At 37.6% G+C, this 18,515-nt stretch overlaps 1 protein-coding gene across 1 annotated transcript in view; it reads left to right on the top strand.

Annotated features, from left to right (window-relative positions):
- cers4a (ceramide synthase 4a) overlaps window positions 1-18,515 on the top strand; it is a 33,778-nt gene that overhangs the window by 8,109 nt on the left and 7,154 nt on the right. The gene's annotated exons all lie outside the window — the stretch shown is intronic.

Raw genomic sequence — 18,515 nt, forward strand, 5'->3', positions numbered from 1 at the left:
CACATCCTACCTGTACCCACGGTCTGCGACGTTTCCTGCAGCTGTTTTTAACACAACGTGCCTCATAGCGCAGGAATGAAAGGTCAGTGTTTTCGGGTTGACTATTTTGGTACTTTACCCAGCTAACAAAAATATGTTCTGAGAACGTATCGCTAACGTTGCCACTGAGTTATGGAAACATTATTTCTGAAATTTCTCTGAACGATCAAAACATCCAGTTTTTTTTTAATCTTTTAAAAACCGTTCCATTCCATTTTGCAAAAATTATGGGAATGATACCTTTGAACGTTCTTTAAACATTCTGAAAGTGATATTTTAAAAACATTAGACGAATGTCCACCTGAAACGTTTCAGAAAAAACCTTCCATGAATGTTTTTGTGCTAATGTTTTGAGAACATTATTAATGACCAGATAACTTTGAACAAACATTCTATTAAAATTACTGGAAGAATGTTTGAGAATCTTGCCAGAACATTAGCTGAAATTCTGAGAACGTTAGCCTTGTAAGCTGGGTAGTAAGGGATGCTGTAGAGAATGTACTTTTTCACCAAGCTGTGATAACCTCGGATCGCCCAGAGATAAGCCTAGATTAAGGTAAGAACAACATTATCATGCTCAATACGTCAAAATTGGCTCAGAAACCATTCCCCCTCCCCCTGGACTTGTGTGGTCACGTTTGGCGCCATTTTGTAGAGGGTCAGTTTTGCTGAGAGTCAATCAGGAGGCCAGCTGTGTTTGCATGCATCTTGACAACTATGCAGGAAACCCAGTGCATCAAATCCACCAACACCCTTGTGCAAATATATGTAGTACGCCAAGCACAAACACAGTCACGGGGAAATAAAGTGTGCAAATAGTTTAGAATTTACAGCCTGGGGTTTTGTTGTTGTTTCCTATGTAGTTCACATATGTAGTCCTTTGTTTGGATCCAAGAGGATGTTTTAAGTCGACTCAATGAATATCAACTTTGTATTTGGTGTTTCTCCTGCTATAAAAACTGACACATGAATCTTGATGAGAAGTGATCATTAAGTGCAGCTTGAGACATTATCTTCTAGTCACATTTATACAATCCAATACAGATTGTTTCAAAGCAGATTCACAGTAATAAACAGGAAAATAACAGTTCATGTTGCAAACAAAAAAAATATTCTAAGAATGTTTTGCTTACTTTCCCATTAAGTTTCAGAATTTTGTCTGAACATTCAAAACGTCCAGTTTTTTAAATGTTTTTTTTGGTTAAGTGAACGTTAAGGAAATATTCCATTTTATCATTTTGCAAACATTACGTGAACGTTACTTTTGAATGTTCTCTGAACGTTCTGAAACAGGTAGTAACTTTCAAAAAAACGTTGGGTATGACGAACACCCAACTAAATGTTTCAGGTAAAAACTTTCCATGAATGATGTATAAATAATGTTTTGAGAACATTACCTTAACTTTGAACGAACATTCTATTAACATTACTGGGAGAACGTTCATTCATATCTTTCCACAACATTAACCAAAGTTATGAGAACGTTCCCTGTTCGCTGGTAAAGTTCATAGATTAAGAAACAAATTAAATTTCCGCAGCACTACAGAGGGAAACAGAGTGATTATTTAGCTCAGTTCAGTTCAGTGTTGATTCAAGGAAGAAAAGACGAATTGTGAGACTACTGGAGGTCTTTTTCTCAGGAGGAACATCTGAGAAGCAAGAACGACTTTGCGAGAGCAAGCAACTTTGGCAAACAGCTCCATTTGCTTCTATTCAAAAATCAAGATATTGCAGTGCTTTTCTTTTGTAACTTTCTATCCTGTAGGTCTCAAGAGCAGACGGCGCTCAAAGTCAAACGTCTGTTTGCTTAGCATTAGCAAGTGCGATCCTGTCAGGCAGGGCCATGAAGGAGCGGCACCTCTGTGGGATTCCCAAGCGGATGCTTTGAAGTCAAGGTTTGGGAGTTTGTGGATGGGGGTGGATCCGTTCATCTTACAGCCAACCAGCTGTTAGATGCCCCAAGCTGGGATCATTTTGAAGTTCATCACCTTCCATTGTATGATGTAGTTAGAGCATAATGTATTCACTTTGACAGGTAATTTGTATTGTTTATTGGGACATATTACTATCTATCTATTTGTCCATCCATCTGTCCGTCCGTCCGTCTCTCTATCTATCTTCGTCTAGAGTTTCAAAATATCTATCTGACTGTCTGAGCTTACATTTCGGAAAAACATCTGAGACAAATATGAATCTGCTTTCTCTGTGTTTGTTCTTCCATGGGACCTCATTTGGGTTTGATGCACTGGGTTTAAGTTATACTTAAATGAAATCTCCATTAAATCTCCTGAGCTCTAATAGAGAAACATCTGAGCATTAATATTTTCTTCATGGAGATTTTCGACATATACCCAGCATCAATATTAGCAACATTAAGAAAACAACGATTGTTTAAGAAGGTGTGTGGTCCGTGAAAGGGAAGTCTCATTCAAACATGCTCTCGGCCATCTGGTAGTTGTTGAAGTTTGGCTTTTGATTGCACTCTGCCGGCTCTGGAAGCCACAGCAAGCCCAGTGCAGCATGGGATACATTTAGCAGGGCACGGCCACTTAAGATGGGAGTGGAATGCACTCTTCCTCAGCGAAACTCACTCTCTGCAGTCACAGAGAGGTAATTTTTCATACAGATGCCTAAACAGACTTCTCGCTCTGTTAAGTTTAAGTGTGGCTTGCGTTCAAATGACCGAATTCCAAAGCAAGATGTACTATTGAAAGGGCTTGAAAATTTGGATGAGTTGAGAGAGGCCTATGTGAAAAACTGAACAAGGGTATCGTTTCTTTTCTAGCGAAATATGTCGTTAAATATTCCCGTTCATCATTAGGATATATAACTCGGGGTGCTTGTATTTTGTATCAGCTTATTTGTTTAAGATATAATGCTGTCATTTTAATTGAGATCCTATGGAACTTTGTTTCCACCTCAAAATAAAACAAAAATAATTGTGACATCTCATAGTTGACTTTCATTTCTTGTAATTGTGACCTATTTTCTAATTGCAACTTTTAATCTCACAAGTGTAAGACTTAAGATATTAATTATGTAACTTTTTATCTCACCATTACGACTATTTCTTGTAACTGCAACTTTATTTCTCACAATTGCAACTTTTATTTATAGCAGTCGCAACTTTTTTTGTAATTGCAACATTTTTTCTCACAATTGTGCAACTTTTTTATCTCAACATTGTGATTATTTCTTGTAATTGTGACTTTTATTTTTCATAGTATTAACTTATTGTTATTGCAACTTTTAATTTAACAATTGTGACTTAATATCTTAACTTTTTTATATCACCATTTTGATTATTTCTCATAATTACAAATTTATTTCTCACAATTGCGACTTTTATTTCTTGTATTCTTGTAGTTGTGACTTTTATCTTACAAATGTGACTTAATATCATAAAAGTGCAACCATTGTGATTATTTATTATAAATGCAACTTTACTTCTTTTAAAGTGCAACTTTTTATTTCACCATTGCAACTTTGTTTCTCACAGTTGTGACTTTTATTTCTTGTAGTTGCAACTTCTGTTCTTATTGCAACTTTTTATCTCACAATTGCAAATTTTATTTATTGTAGTTGCAACTTTTTTCTAATTGCGTCTTTTTATTTCACCGTTGTGATTACTTCTCATAATTGCAACTTCCTGACATTCTGTCTTAGTTAAATTGCTGCAATTGTGACTTTATATCAATATGAGAAAAAAAAAAATCTATTTTATATTACATACAAAATGTAACGTTTTTTTTATATAAAAGTTACATGAAAACATTGCCTTTTTAATAGCTTCAGTATACGTTGGCTAGTTCTATGATTGGGCTGGAATGTGATTCCTGGAATTCCTCACCTCACCTCGTCTCATCCTGTCTCTTCATTTCAGTCTCGGCCCTTATGAGATTTACAGTGAAGTGAGGAGAATTCCTGACCACGACCAGGCACGTTCTAGAAATCTGTGGGAACCCATAACGAAGAGTGGGGGGATGCAGGTTAGATGAGGCAGGATATAGATGTTGTGTCCCGCTGATTTGGGGTTTGCCTGTGAGCTAGGGAGTTGTGAATTGGGCCTTTTGTTGCAGGGCAACATCTCAATGTTTTGTGTGGCCGCTAATGAGGAACTGATTAGCACCTTCCAATAACAGCTGAGGTAATACACCCCCTGCAGAAAGCCAAGGGCAACCAAATTATCCTTGCACAATAAACTATCAAATGCTATTTCTGAATATTCCTGAGTCACCCAACGCACAGCAGGGTTTTCCAAACCAGGGGTTAGTGGACCCCTAGAGGTTCATAATGAAACTGCAGGAAGCATATGAGATTGTGAAAGAGAATATGAATGAATGAATGAATAAAATGAAAACAATGAAATGTAGATCTTATAAAAAAAATTCTTTTTATTTTGAATGTTTATTTTAACATTTTTATTTTAATTATTTGCAAATAATGTTAAGATTTAGTGATACTGATTATTAAAAAAATCTTGTTACCTTAAAGAACTGTTTGTTTGCTTGTTTTACCCATGATTTAACTCATAAAAATATTTTTTGTTGGTATAAATGACTGTTTTTAGGTAGATCCAGCAATATGAAATAATATTTTTGACTTGAATAAAATCAGTCAAATTAGATGTTTTCATTTTTAGGTCACCATTTTTTTTTCAGTGTATGAGTTTAAAAAAAATTGAGCAGGTTTTGCATGTTGTAACTATTGTGACGTCATTTTTACGAATTTTACTGGATTTCTTTGTTTTTCAAGATTTTGTAAAAAGGGTGCATTTCTGTTGTCAGCAATAAAAAGGTTACTTATTGAGAATACAAAGTGCCTCTAAGTTTATATGCATCCAAGGTAAAAAAAGAAAAAAGAAAAAAACACTTTAATTTTTTCTTAATATCCATTGCAGCATCAGCTCTTTCTCGCAGTGTCTGAAACGGTTTGATAAAGGATTCAGTCTCTCTAAACCCCACCTTTCTGAGAGCCTGCTCTGCTCTGATTGGTCAGATAGACCCATCTGTTGTGATTGGTTGACTGCTTACTGCGCATGTATGAAACGAAGAGCTCATTAGCATATCTGGATTTCAGCTCTTTCTCAGCACTTTATACATAGTGATACGAACAGTAACAGTGGTGTTGATAATATTTCAAAAAGCATAATAGGGGCAACTTTAAATAAGAAACCCTTTTGTCTTAACACCGTTGACCTGCTAAATTCTATAAATGTGTCTTTATTCATTATATTAATAAAGTAATACACTGAATCAAAAAAAAGTCTTTGTGCCAGAGAGCTGCTGCATGACTGCAATCATCCTCATAACACAAATGTGTTTCCACACATGGTGGCTATTATCCTCAGGCCCGTGTGTCCTTGTAATGACGCAGTTGGAACAGAATTAACGGCCTTTGATAATGATAATCATTCATGAAATGTCAAAGAGCAATGATCTCATGCAGAGAAGACCTGAGATCATCTGAGGACAATGAAAGACTTGGGAAACAGCATGTTGTTACGTCTCTCTGGTCTTTTTGATGGTTAAATGCTATGACCAAACCAGTTAACGTTTACGACAAAACCTCATGTCTGTACTGAGTACTTCATGTCTGAGCAGTCCTGGGTGTTTCTGAGTGACTGTGTGGGGCAGACAAAGAATTCATTTTCATTTTATTACATTTTTTTTTTTTTTTTTTTTTAAATAAAATGTAAATAAGTCATTTTTCAAAGGGACAACCGCAATTCAGATGCAGTTTAAAAATTGTATTTAAAAATTGATTTCTGTATAATTTTATTGTTATATTTAACAACACTGAAAAAAGAAAAAATACATATCACGCCATTGCCGTGTAGTTGCTGGGGTGTTTAGAGATGCTTTTTTTTAACCATGTTGTTGGTAAACATGTTGTTTTAACGTTATTATTGCTTTAGAGTGGATTTAACATGTTGCTATGCTGTTGCTGGGGTGTTTAGAGTGGTTTTAACATGTTGCTATGTGGTTGCTGGGGTGTTTAGAGTGGTTAACATGTTGCTATGCGGTTGCTGGGGTGTTTAGAGTGGTTAACATGTTGCTATGTGGTTGCTGGGGTGTTTAGAGATGCTTTAACATGTTGCTGGAGTGTTTAGAGATGTTTTAACATGTTTCTATGTGGTTGCTGGGGTGTTTAGAGATGTTTTAACATGTTTCTATGTGGTTGCTGGGGTGTTTAGAGTGTTTTTTAACTTATTGCTATGCAGTTGCTTGGGTGTTTAGAGTGGTTAACATGCTGCTATGCGGTTGCCGGGGTGTTTAGAGATGCTTTAACATGTTGCTGGGGTGTTTAGAGATGTTTTAACATGTATCTATGCTGTTGCTGGGGTGTTTAGAGATGCTTTAACATGTTGCTGGGGTGTTTAGAGATGCTTTAACATGTTGCTGGGGTGTTTAGAGATGTTTTAACATGTTTCTATGTGGTTGCTGGGGTGTTTAGAGATGCTTTAACATGTTGCTATGTGGTTGCTGGGGTGTTTAGAGATGCTTTAACATGTTGCTGGGGTGTTTAGAGATGTTTTAACATGTTTCTATGTGGTTGCTGGGGTGTTTAGAGATGCTTTAACATGTTGCTGGGGTGTTTAGAGATGTTTTATCATGTTGCTATGTGGTTGCTGGGGTGTTTAGAGTGGTTAACATGTTGCTATGCGGTTGCTGGGGTGTTTAGAGATGCTTTAACATGTTGCTGGGGTGTTTAGAGATGTTTTAACATGTTTCTATGTGGTTGCTGGGGTGTTTAGAGTGGTTAACATGTTGCTATGCGGTTGCTGGGGTGTTTAGAGATGCTTTAACATGTTGCTGGGGTGTTTAGAGATGTTTTAACATGTTGCTATGCGGTTGCTGGGGTGTTTAGAGATGCTTTAACATGTTGCTGGGGTGTTTAGAGTGGTTTTTAACTTATTGCTATGCAGTTGCTTGGGTGTTTAGAGTGGTTAACATGTTGCTATGTGGTTGCTGGGGTGTTTAGAGATGCTTTAACATGTTTCTATGTGGTTGCTGGGGTGTTTAGAGTGGTTTTAACATGTTGCTATTTGGTTGCTGGGGTGTTTAGAGATGCTTTAACATGTTGCTGGGGTGTTTAGAGATGTTTTATCATGTTTCTATGTGGTTGCTGGGGTGTTTAGAGTGGTTTTAATATGTTGCCGGGGTGTTTAGAGATGTTTTAACATGTTGCTATGTGGTTGCTGGGGTGATTAGAATGGTTTTTAACTTATTGCTATGCAGTTGCTGGGGTGTTTAGAGTGGTTAACATGTTGCTATGCGATTGCTGGGGTGTTTAGAGATGCTTTAACATGTTACTATGTGGTTGCTGGGGTGTTTAGAGTGGATTTAACAGTTGCTATGCAGTTGCTGGGGTGTTTAGAGATGCTTTAACATGTTGCTATGCGATTGCCGGGGTGTTTAGAGTGGTTTTAACATGTTTCTATGCGGTTGCTGGGGTGTTTAGAGTGGTTTTAACATGTTGCTATGCTGTTGCTGGGGTGTTTAGGGATGCTTTAACATGTTGCCGGGGTGTTTAGAGATGTTTTAACATGTTGCTATGTGGTTGCTGGGGTGATTAGAATGGTTTTTAACTTATTGCTATGCAGTTGCTGGGGTGTTTAGAGTGGTTAACATGTTGCTATGCGGTTGCTGGGGTGTTTAGAGATGCTTTAACATGTTACTATGTGGTTGCTGGGGTGTTTAGAGTGGATTTAACAGTTGCTATGCAGTTGCTGGGGTGTTTAGAGATGCTTTAACATGTTGCTATGCGGTTGCCGGGGTGTTTAGAGTGGTTTTAACATGTTTCTATGCGGTTGCTGGGGTGTTTAGAGTGGTTTTAACATGTTGCTATGCTGTTGCTGGGGTGTTTAGAGATGCTTTAACATGTTACTATGTGGTTGCTGGGGTGTTTAGAGTGGATTTAACAGTTGCTATGCAGTTGCTGGGGTGTTTAGAGATGCTTTAATGTGTTGCTATGCAGTTGCTGGGCGTTGTGGGTGACAGTATTAGATTTTTTACAAATTCATGATAGCATTGTTGCTCACTTGTATTGCTCACTTGTATTTGAAATGTATTATATTATTGATCTTGATATCTTTCTTTTGGGAGCTGTACTTGTTTCCCCATAGAAAACAGTTGCCCGAAGATGTTAGCAAGATGGCCGCCAATTGATGCTTGACCTGTTTTTTTTCTGTGGTAAGTTGATCTCTGTTGTCTGTGAGGATTTTAAAAGTGAGTTAAATAACAAAGTATTTGTTTTTTAATAGAATTGCAACCATTCCTTGTAAATTAGAAGCAGGATGGGCTTCTAAACATCAGCTGAGTGAGATTCACTTTCAAGTGTTTGACCCCCAGGAAGTTTATTATCCCTCAACAGTAAATATGACGCATGTGATGCGAGCTAATGTTTACTTGTTAATTAAACCCATAAACAAGCTGAAAAGAGTTAGAAAAGTGAAAGAAAGATGGATTCATGATGCAACTGCTCACAATATAAATGTTGTAAATTGTGAACAAAATAAGTTACATAGTGTAACTTTAAGTTTATACATACTTAAATATCCACAAACCAGCTGTAACCATTCAAACCCAGAGCTCTAGATGATGAGAGCTGAGATGGTTCTGACAGCTTGTCAAATATCTTAACAGTTGCTAGGGTTTTCTGAGTGGTTGCTAGGAAGTTTTTAGGGGTGTTTCTGGCTTGTTCCTATGTCATTGCTATGTGGTTGCTGGGGTGTGGCTTAGATGTTCTGTCTGGTTTCTAGGGTGTTCTGACTGGTTGCTATGCAGTTCCTAGAGCAATTTGGCTGGTTTCTAGGGTGCTCTGGTTGGTTGCTTGGCAGTTACAAGAGTATTTTAACTGGTTGCTAGGCAGTTGCTTGAGTGTTTTGGCTGGTTGTTAGGTTGTTCTAGGTGGTTTTTAGGTTGTTTCCCACATGGAAAAAACCTATATAAACATATATGTTTCAATATAGGTTTTGATATAGGTTTTACATATATGTGACATATATAAAATTGGCCGTTTTCCTATATTATATGTAAATATATGTACATATATGCACACATATATGTACACATATATGCACACATATATGTACACATATATGCACACATATATGTACACATATATGCACACATATATGTACACATATATGCACACATATATGTACACATATATGTACACACATATATATATATACACATATATGTACATATATGTACACATAATATAGGAAAACGGCCAATTTTATATATGTCATATATATTAAAAACCTGTATCAAACCTATATTGAAACATATGTTTATATAGGTTTTTTCCATGTGGGACCAATTTCATGTGTTCGTGTAGCGGTGTGTTTTCTGCGTTGTGTCGTACCCACATGGAAAAAACCTATATAAACATATATGTTTCAATATAGGTTTGATATAGGTTTTACATATATGTGACATATATAAAATTGGCCGTTTTCCTATATTATATGTACATATATGTACATATATGCACACATATATGTACACATATATTTACACATATATATATATACACACACATATATGTACATATATGTACACATAATATAGGAAAACGGCCAATTTTATATATGTCACATATATTAAAAACCTATATCAAACCTATATTGAAACATATATGTTTATATAGGTTTTTTCCATGTGGGACCAATTTCACGTGTTCGTGTAGCGGTGTGTTTTCTGCGTTGTGTCGTAATCAAAGACAGACTGTGAAAAATCTTGCCATCAGGTCCTCACTTTATTCTGTATAACACAAATGGCAATATATGAGGACTTGTGCAGCATACAAACAGCATGCGGCAGCAACGCACAACGCTGAGAAAGAGAGATATTAAAAGTAACTTAAGTAAAGAAAAATAATCAACGAAACATCTGAATGTACATCACAGAGGGGTTTTGGATTACAATCATACAAATATATCATGTGAATTCAGCTGTTACATGAAATATGGCCTTAATTGAATCACCGCAAAAACTTTGTGCGACCTACCACTGTGATGTCTCATGCAGACTGGGAAGCAGCAAAGTGCGTCAACACCCCAAGTCAGCATGGCGGCAGGAAACCCCAAATATGGTCATGGCAAGTGGAATCACAAAATAATTGTCTAAATACATAACTGCTACATTCGCACATACATAAGTTCTTGCATAATTTTTTTCGTTAATTCTTAGTTTTTGCCTTGATAATAGAAAATATGAGCTAGGCATCATGTATGACAGTCAAAAATGAGATATGAGCTACAAAATGACCAGATCCTGCCATTAGCTATATAGAAGACATATCTTGTATGTATAGGGCATATATATGGATATGAAGAAGCAATACAGGAGACCTATATTTCCTGTATATGCACATATATGCACCTCAATTTTGCCTATATGTGGCATATATACACATATATGCAGTATATATACGCATATATGCAGCATATATATAGCATATATGCAGTATATATGCGCATATATGCAGCATATATATAGCATATATGCAGTATATATGCGCATATATGCAGCATATATATTATCATATATGTGCATATATGCAGCATATATGTACATATACACTGCATATAGGTTTCATATATGCGCATATATCCACATATAGGTTCTTTCCATGTGGGTTTGACTGGCTGCTAGGCAGTTGCAAGAGTGTTCTGGTTGGCTTCTAGGTTATTCTGGGTGTTTCTAGGCTGTTTTAATGTTTTTAGCTACTTATGGCTGTGTTAATTGTCATTGAACATTAGATTGTCTATATTTTTTGGGACCGAAGGACCATGAACTTCACTTCCCTGTCCCTGTTTCTCTTCAACACCTCCACAAGACATTTGCTGCCTCTGCAGAGAGGATAAGACATGGAAATATTTGCTCAACATGCTGGAAACGTGAGCGGGTGGACCAATCTGAAAGACCTTTTATTCAAGACAGACTAGGTCATATCAGTTTAGATTGTGTCAAAATTCATTTTTGATGAAGAAAAGACCAAAATATGAAATTGATTTAGCCTCTTTGGTCTCCTTGTTTGTTTTTCACTGACCAAATAAATCTCAGAATCAGAGACATAGCTTTGGCATGACATTAAAGAAACACACATGGCTGACAGCCAAAAGATTGCTTGTTTTTTGCGTAATACACCAATATCATAAATTAAACAGCCAAACGGCAAGGTATTTAGAAACCCTTCATGCAACAGCCAACAAAGAAACGTGACTTAACAAATGTGGCATAGCACCCTCTGCTGAACCTAAAGCAGACGTGCAGCCATTAAAAATGAATCTGTGGCTTTAATCAGAATAGCATGCTACCATACTACTCAAACTATTCCTGTAGTACTCTGTATTTTTCTGTAAGCTTGCATCCCATAATGAAATGCTCTCAATTTGACCTGCCATTTCTACAGTAAAATATAAACCAGAAATCATACTGACTGCATTTTAACTTTTTTTCTTGACTCATTATTATAGAATTCAAAGAGTAAAAACTGACTGAGTGCAAAATAATCATGTTTATTTCCCAGAAAATAACTGATGGCACTTACTGAATTAAGGCCCATTCACACCAAGAACGATAAATATGGCTGTGCTCCCCTATACCCTCATTCGATATTCCCTACATTAGTATACTAAAATAGTCCACTTAAAGGAGTGAATGAAAAAGAGTGAGCAGAAGGGCTGCATAGTTTGTGCTTGCTGTTTAATAATCATCTGAAACAGCAAACATGGCAGCTCCAGTAGTAAGATGAAAAGATTTATCTCTCTGTCATGTAAACTATGTATAAACCTTAATTAAACAATTTAATAATCAATTAAAAAGGAATTTATACCTGTATGATATTATGCTGTAGCTACATTGGACCAGCAGTTTGGAAAATGGATGGATGAATGATTCAGCTGCGGGCGCCATCTTCTGGTCATACATGGGAATTCATTTGGCATGCGATTCTCAAGGTGCATTATGGGTATTCTCTAGCCATAGAGTGCACATCCGTTGTACACTCATTATTGCGGTGCATTATGGGATTAAATGAGTGCACTTGATAACGTCCACTATGGTTTTGGACTGTCCCCTCAAATAGCGCCTTATTTAAGGGTATATAGGGGACGATTTTGGACACAACCTATAAAGATAACAATGTTATCATCCACACAAACATACAATAACTGTTTATTATAAGCTCATGCTGCAGTTTTGTCACCTGCCACTTTAAATGCTTGAGCTCTTTAAAGCAAAAATATAAGTAAAAAATATCTTTATCATTATCATCCTTTAAATATGCAACATATTGAAGTAGTGTGTTTTAAATGCATATTTATTCTGTTTTGCATACTATTTTAAAAAAAAGTATTTAGTGTGTACCAGCCAACAAAAATATGTTCTAATAAAGTTTTGCTAATGTTTCCATTAAATGTTATTTCTGAATAATGAAAGTGTCCAGTTTTTTAAAATGTTTTAAACATTGAAGGTGCAGTAAGTGATTTCTGAGAAACGCTGTTGATATTTGAAATCACCAAAACAAACATGCCCCTGCCAAAAACGACCACACCCCTATCTTGATAGCTCCGCCCCCAAATTAACAAACCCCCTATGCAACACCGGCACCTCCCCCGTCATGAGTGTTTATGCCCCCTTACTGCTGATTAGCTACAAGTATGTTTTGGTGCTCATGTAACCTACTCACCCCGCTCTGTGTGGGTCTTGAACCCGGGTCTCTGGCATGGGAGGCGGACACTCTAACATGGACACTCTCTAACACTCACCCCCCTAAACCTCACTCCCATCCGGGTCATGGCACCACTGTAACCCTGCACCTCAGTTTCTACTTCCCCCACTCTGTTTTGGCTGGTCCACCTTCAATGTATAAATAATGTTTTTATGCTTTTGTGTTTTTGTGCTAATGTTTTGAGAACTTTATTAAACATAACTCTTAATATTACTGGATAGAACTTTGTGAGAACCTTGCCACAATGTTCGCTAAAGTTCTGAGAATGCACTAGTGTTCCTCTTTCATTTATCACATTGGAAGTGTAATGTCATGCAAGCATTGGATTGTGGGAAATAATCTTCCATGTACTTGATACTGTGCACACTATACATAATACATACTGCAGAATTAGTAGGCTGCATTCCCTGCTGCCCTTGTACGGTTGTTGTTGGCCTTCACAGCTGAGAGGTTTGGCCTCGGCGGTCGGATCGCTGGCATCATTAGAGGTTTGCCCACAAAGACATTGTGGCACTTGGCCAGTTCTCTGCTTTATACTACTCGTCACTTCTTTCACACGCCTTTTCTCAATTATGGCTCAGACATGTGAGCTGAACTGAGCTGGATTTGGCAAAAGGGAAAAAAATAAAAGGCCCTTGTGCTTCGTACCATTAATCTAAGTGGACGAACGTTTTATTTATTTTTTTGAGCTCGCAAGGAATTGTTTCCACAGTACACAGAACTGCAGTGTATACTTTGCAAGTATGTACTGAAATATCTAACAAACCAGATTCACCCATTCAGACCCTACAGCTGGAGATCTAAGGTGGTTTTGAGAATGTCTCATATATCTGTGCAGTTGCTAGGGTGTTCAATTCAATTCAGTTATTGTGTTCTGAGTTTTCTGACTGGTTGCTAGGCAGTTCCTAGAGTGGTTTGGCTGGTTGTTAGGGAGTTACTAGAGTTTTTTTGGCTTGTTGTTAGGCAGTTGCTAGAGTGTTTTAACTGGTTGCCAGGCAGTTGCTAGAGTGGTTTGGCTGGTTGTTAGGCAGTTGCTAGAGTTTTTTGGCTTGTTGCTAGGCATTTGCTAGAATGTTTTGACTGGTTGCTAGGCATTTGCTAGAGTGTTTTGGCTGGTTGCCAGGCAGTTGCTAGAGTGTTTTGGCTGGTTGTCAGGCAGTTGCTAGAGTGTTTTTGCTTGTTGTTAGGCAGTTGCTAGAGTGTTTTGACTGGTTGTCGGGCAGTTGCTAGAGTGTTTTGGCTTGTTGATAGGCAGTTGCTAGAGTGTTTTGACTGGTTGCTAGGCAGTTGCTAGAGTGTTTTGACTGGTTGCTAGGCAGTTGCTGGAGTCTTTTTGGCTTGTTGTTAGGCAGTTGCTAGAGTGTTTTAACTGGTTGCCAGGCAGTTGCTAGAGTGGTTTGGCTGGTTGTTAGGCAGTTGCTAGAGTTTTTTGGCTTGTTGCTAGGCATTTGCTAGAATGTTTTGACTGGTTGCTAGGCATTTGCTAGAGTGTTTTGGCTGGTTGCCAGGCAGTTGCTAGAGTGTTTTGGCTGGTTGTCAGGCAGTTGCTAGAGTGTTTTTGCTTGTTGTTAGGCAGTTGCTAGAGTGTTTTGACTGGTTGTCGGGCAGTTGCTAGAGTGTTTTGGCTTGTTGATAGGCAGTTGCTAGAGTGTTTTGACTGGTTGCTAGGCAGTTGCTAGAGTGTTTTGACTGGTTTCTAGGCAGTTGCTGGAGTCTTTTGGCTGTTTGTCAGGCAGTGAGTGTTTTGGCTTGTTGTTAGGCAGTTGCTAGGGTGTTTTGACTGGTTGCCAGGCAGTTGCCAGGCAGTTGCTAGAGTGGTTTGACTGGTTGTTAGGCAGTTGTTAGAGTTTTTTTGGCTTGTTGCTAGGCAGTTGCTAAAGTGTTTTGACTGGTTGTCAGATAGTTGCTAGAGTGTTTTTGCTTGTTGTTAGGCAGTTGCTAGAGTGTTTTGACTGATTGCCAAGTAGTTGCTAGAGTGGTTTGGCTGGTTGTTAGGCAGTTGCTAGAGTTTTTTGGATTGTTGCTAGGCAGTTGCTAAAGTGTTTTGATTTATTGTTAGACAGTTGCTAGAATGTTTTGACTGGTTGTCAAGCAGTTGCTAGAGTGTTTTGTCTTGTTGTTAGGCAGTTGCTAGAGTGTTTTTTCTGGTTGCCAGGCAGTTGCTAGAATGTTTTGGTTTGTTGTTAAGCAGTTGCTAGAGTGGTTTACTGGTTGTCAGGCAGTTGCTAGAGTGTTTTGGCTTGTTGCTAGGCAGTTTCTAGAGAGCTTTGGTTGGTTGCCAGGCAGTTGCTAGAGAGTTTTGGTTGTTTTATATTTAAATTACATTGAAGATATTTAATTAGTTTAGAAAAGCAGAGAGAATGTGCAGTGATTTGCATTATGAAGCCAAATACGGCTGACACCATGGAAACTCACATAGAGTGAATACATTATATATAACATTAAGGCCATCCTTTTGATGTTTACATTGGCTTTTAGCCACAGGTTAATGCTCTGCAGTCTGGGAAAACATGCATATTAAAAGCCAAATAAAGCATACGCAATGCATTTTACAGGACTGTCCTTGGATGGAACAAATGACCTATGTTTTCATAAAGATGGAGTGTGTGCTGTTGACAATATGCTGAAATAGTTGAGAGATCTTTTCAACAATAAACATTGTTTTCCTCCTTTTGAAATCCCAGCTGATAAGAAAACAGACAGGTTGATTGTAAGGAGCGAGACAGACAGGACTGACGCACACTCCTCTCTTAATCGACGCTGTAAGTTATATACATATATACATATATATATAAGATATATAGATAGATAGATAGATAGATATTGTTGGTGTTCATCTAATAGTCAGTAGGGGGCGTCTATAGTGGAGTTTGATGAAAGCAAAGCACCTCACAGCACGTTTCCTCCCTGATGGAGAGAAAGACGGAGGAGATGCTGCTGCCGCAAGCTCCCGTTTCTCGGGCGTTTTCTTCGGTTCTCGAGACTGGGATAATTTCTTGAATGCAGGACCAATTTTACTCTTGGAAGCTCCTAAAAGACTCAAAAACAGAGGTCTGTGTGGTGGACGTGAGTTGATGTCGTCAACAGGGTCGCGCGCATTCCTACGAATGAATATTCGCCGGAAGAATCAGCGCGAGGGATTGTTTTTATTTCGATTGAGAGCGATCAGGATGCTGGATGCTGTTTATATCGAAGAACGGCAATAAAAACGCAAATACGCTTTGAAGAGGCCTGTGTCCTGCTTTAATCGATATCCATCATCGCCTCTCACCCTTGAAGCATGGACAGGTAGTAATTACTTTTTTTAAGATTATAATTATAATCACGTAACGTATGTTACCTTCCTCGCAAACATAATGATTAAATTATTTTGATGTGGTTGTGTACTCTTTCTTCGTTATTTTTTTTCTTTATAACACAACAGAACGTATTTATGTCTCTTATTATTATAATTACAGCAATAAATCACAAATATTTATTCATTTTGACGGTTTTTATGTAGATTAATAACATATTCGATTTGTTTACATTCTTTTACGACTAATTTGTGGCATCTAAACAACATATTTTTGCAATTTAGTATGCTTTTTTTGTAATATTCGGCCTGAAATCTACGGCCTTTTAACCCCCTGGCGGCCACTTCGGTAAAGTTGGTTTTATATTCGCACATTCGGACTTCTGATGAATTCAGACTTTCCAATAAATGTGCAATAAATTAATGTTTGCGAATTTTAAGCAGCGACATGATATTGACAACCAACGATTGTCAACTTACAACATTTTTCACAGTCGATCAAAATAGACAAGTATTGTTTTAATGGCATATTTACTTGTGAATGTCCACTGAATGTCCAATGTAGTGTGATTAACAAGGCTATTGAATACGAATGTCCGAATGTGCGAATATAAAACCCACTTTACCCAAGTCGTTTCTCGTTATATTGTGTATTTTATCGATTTTATTTATACTCAGCTGTCAGAGTGATGGATTCATCGCATAGCAACCGCTCAAAATTGACATTTTAAAGTAGTAGTTCATCAAAAAAAAAAAAAAAAAAAAAACATTTTTAATTATTAATTATTATATAGAGTTTGTGATATTTGAGAAAGTTAACCATGGTTTTACTACAAATAAAACCAAACCAACAAAACAAAACAAAAACATGGTTTTGTTTCACTAAACATAGTTTAAAGGGTTAGTTCACCCAAAAATGAAAGTTCTGTCATTAATTACTCACCCTCATGCCGTTCCACACCCGTAAGACCTTCTTTGATCTTCAGAACACAAATTAAGATATTTTTGTTGAAATTCGATGGCTCAGTGAGGCCTCCATAGCCAGCAATGACATTTCCTCTCTCAAGATCCATAAAGGTACTAAAAACATATTTAAATCAGTTCATGTGAGTACAGTGGTTCAATATTAATATTATAAAGTGACGAGAATATTTTTGGTGCTCCAAAAAAAACAAAATAATGACTTATATAGTGATGGCCGATTTCAAAACACTGCTTCAGGAAGCTTCAGACCACAAATGAATCAGTGTATTGAATCATGAATCGGATCGCGTGTCAAACAGCCAAACTGCTGAAATCATGTGACTTTGGCGCTCTGAACCGCTGATTCGATACACTGATTCATAACGCTCCGAATCTTCCTGAAGCAGTGTTTTGAAATCGGCCATCACTAGATAAGTCGTTATTTTGTTTTTTTGGTGCACCCAAAATATTCTCGCCGCTTTATAATATTAATATTGAACCACTGTACTCACATGAACTGATTTAAATATATTTTTAGTACATTAATGGATCTTGAGAGAGGAAATGTCATTGCTGGCTATGCAGGCCTCACTGAGCCATCGGATTTCAACTAAAATATCTTAATTTGTGTTTCGAAGATTAACGAAGGTCTTACGGGTGTGGAACGGCATGAGGGTGAGTAATTAATGACAGAATTTTCATTTTTGGGTTAACTAACCCTTTAATCGTGGTATTTGTAGTAAAACTGTGGTTATGTAACAGAGGCCGGCAAGTAAACCCAAAGACTATAGAATAACACAAGACATGTCACTCGTATTGTTTTGAATGGGAGAAAGTGTAACGCGCAATATGGTGGAATAAGTCCCGCCTTCTAAATAAGAGCCAATCACTGATTGGTAAAGACATCGCGTCACTTCAGCGGCCGTTAGAAGCTCCGGTTTTTATAGAAACAGTCAGACGCACGCATCCGAAATGAAGCTGAAGAGACGCGCATTTAGGACTGCGCATGTGCATTAGCTTGATCCAGCCTAAATAATACCGTTTTTTGATTTGAGCATTTGGAAACAAAATTTATGAGACAGTTGTTGTCAGATTTCATTGGTTATTTCAAATATGAAATTTAATCGAAAGCTTGGCGAACAGCTTTGGAGAATTTGATGTTTCCCCATTCAAAGAGATAGGAGTTGCACTTGAATGCCCGAGAGGCGTTTCAAAGATGACCGCTGAGTGAAATGACTTGTCTTAAAGGGACTTTGGTAAACCTCACTCCTCTGATCTCGAAATGCTCTAGCGACTAAAGCTGAGGTTGCAGCCTTTAGCCTCCTTGTTAGAGAGTCCGACACCCACACCGGAGACCCAGGTTCGATTCCCGCGCGGAGCGGGGCGAGTAGGACATGGGTAGAGGGGTTACAGTTATACAAATGGTATTCAGAACGGCAAAAAAAAAAAAAAAAAAAAGTTACTGCACTTT

This window comes from Megalobrama amblycephala, linkage group LG2 (assembly GCF_018812025.1).
Source record: "Megalobrama amblycephala isolate DHTTF-2021 linkage group LG2, ASM1881202v1, whole genome shotgun sequence".
NCBI classification, from domain to species: domain Eukaryota; kingdom Metazoa; phylum Chordata; class Actinopteri; order Cypriniformes; family Xenocyprididae; genus Megalobrama; species Megalobrama amblycephala.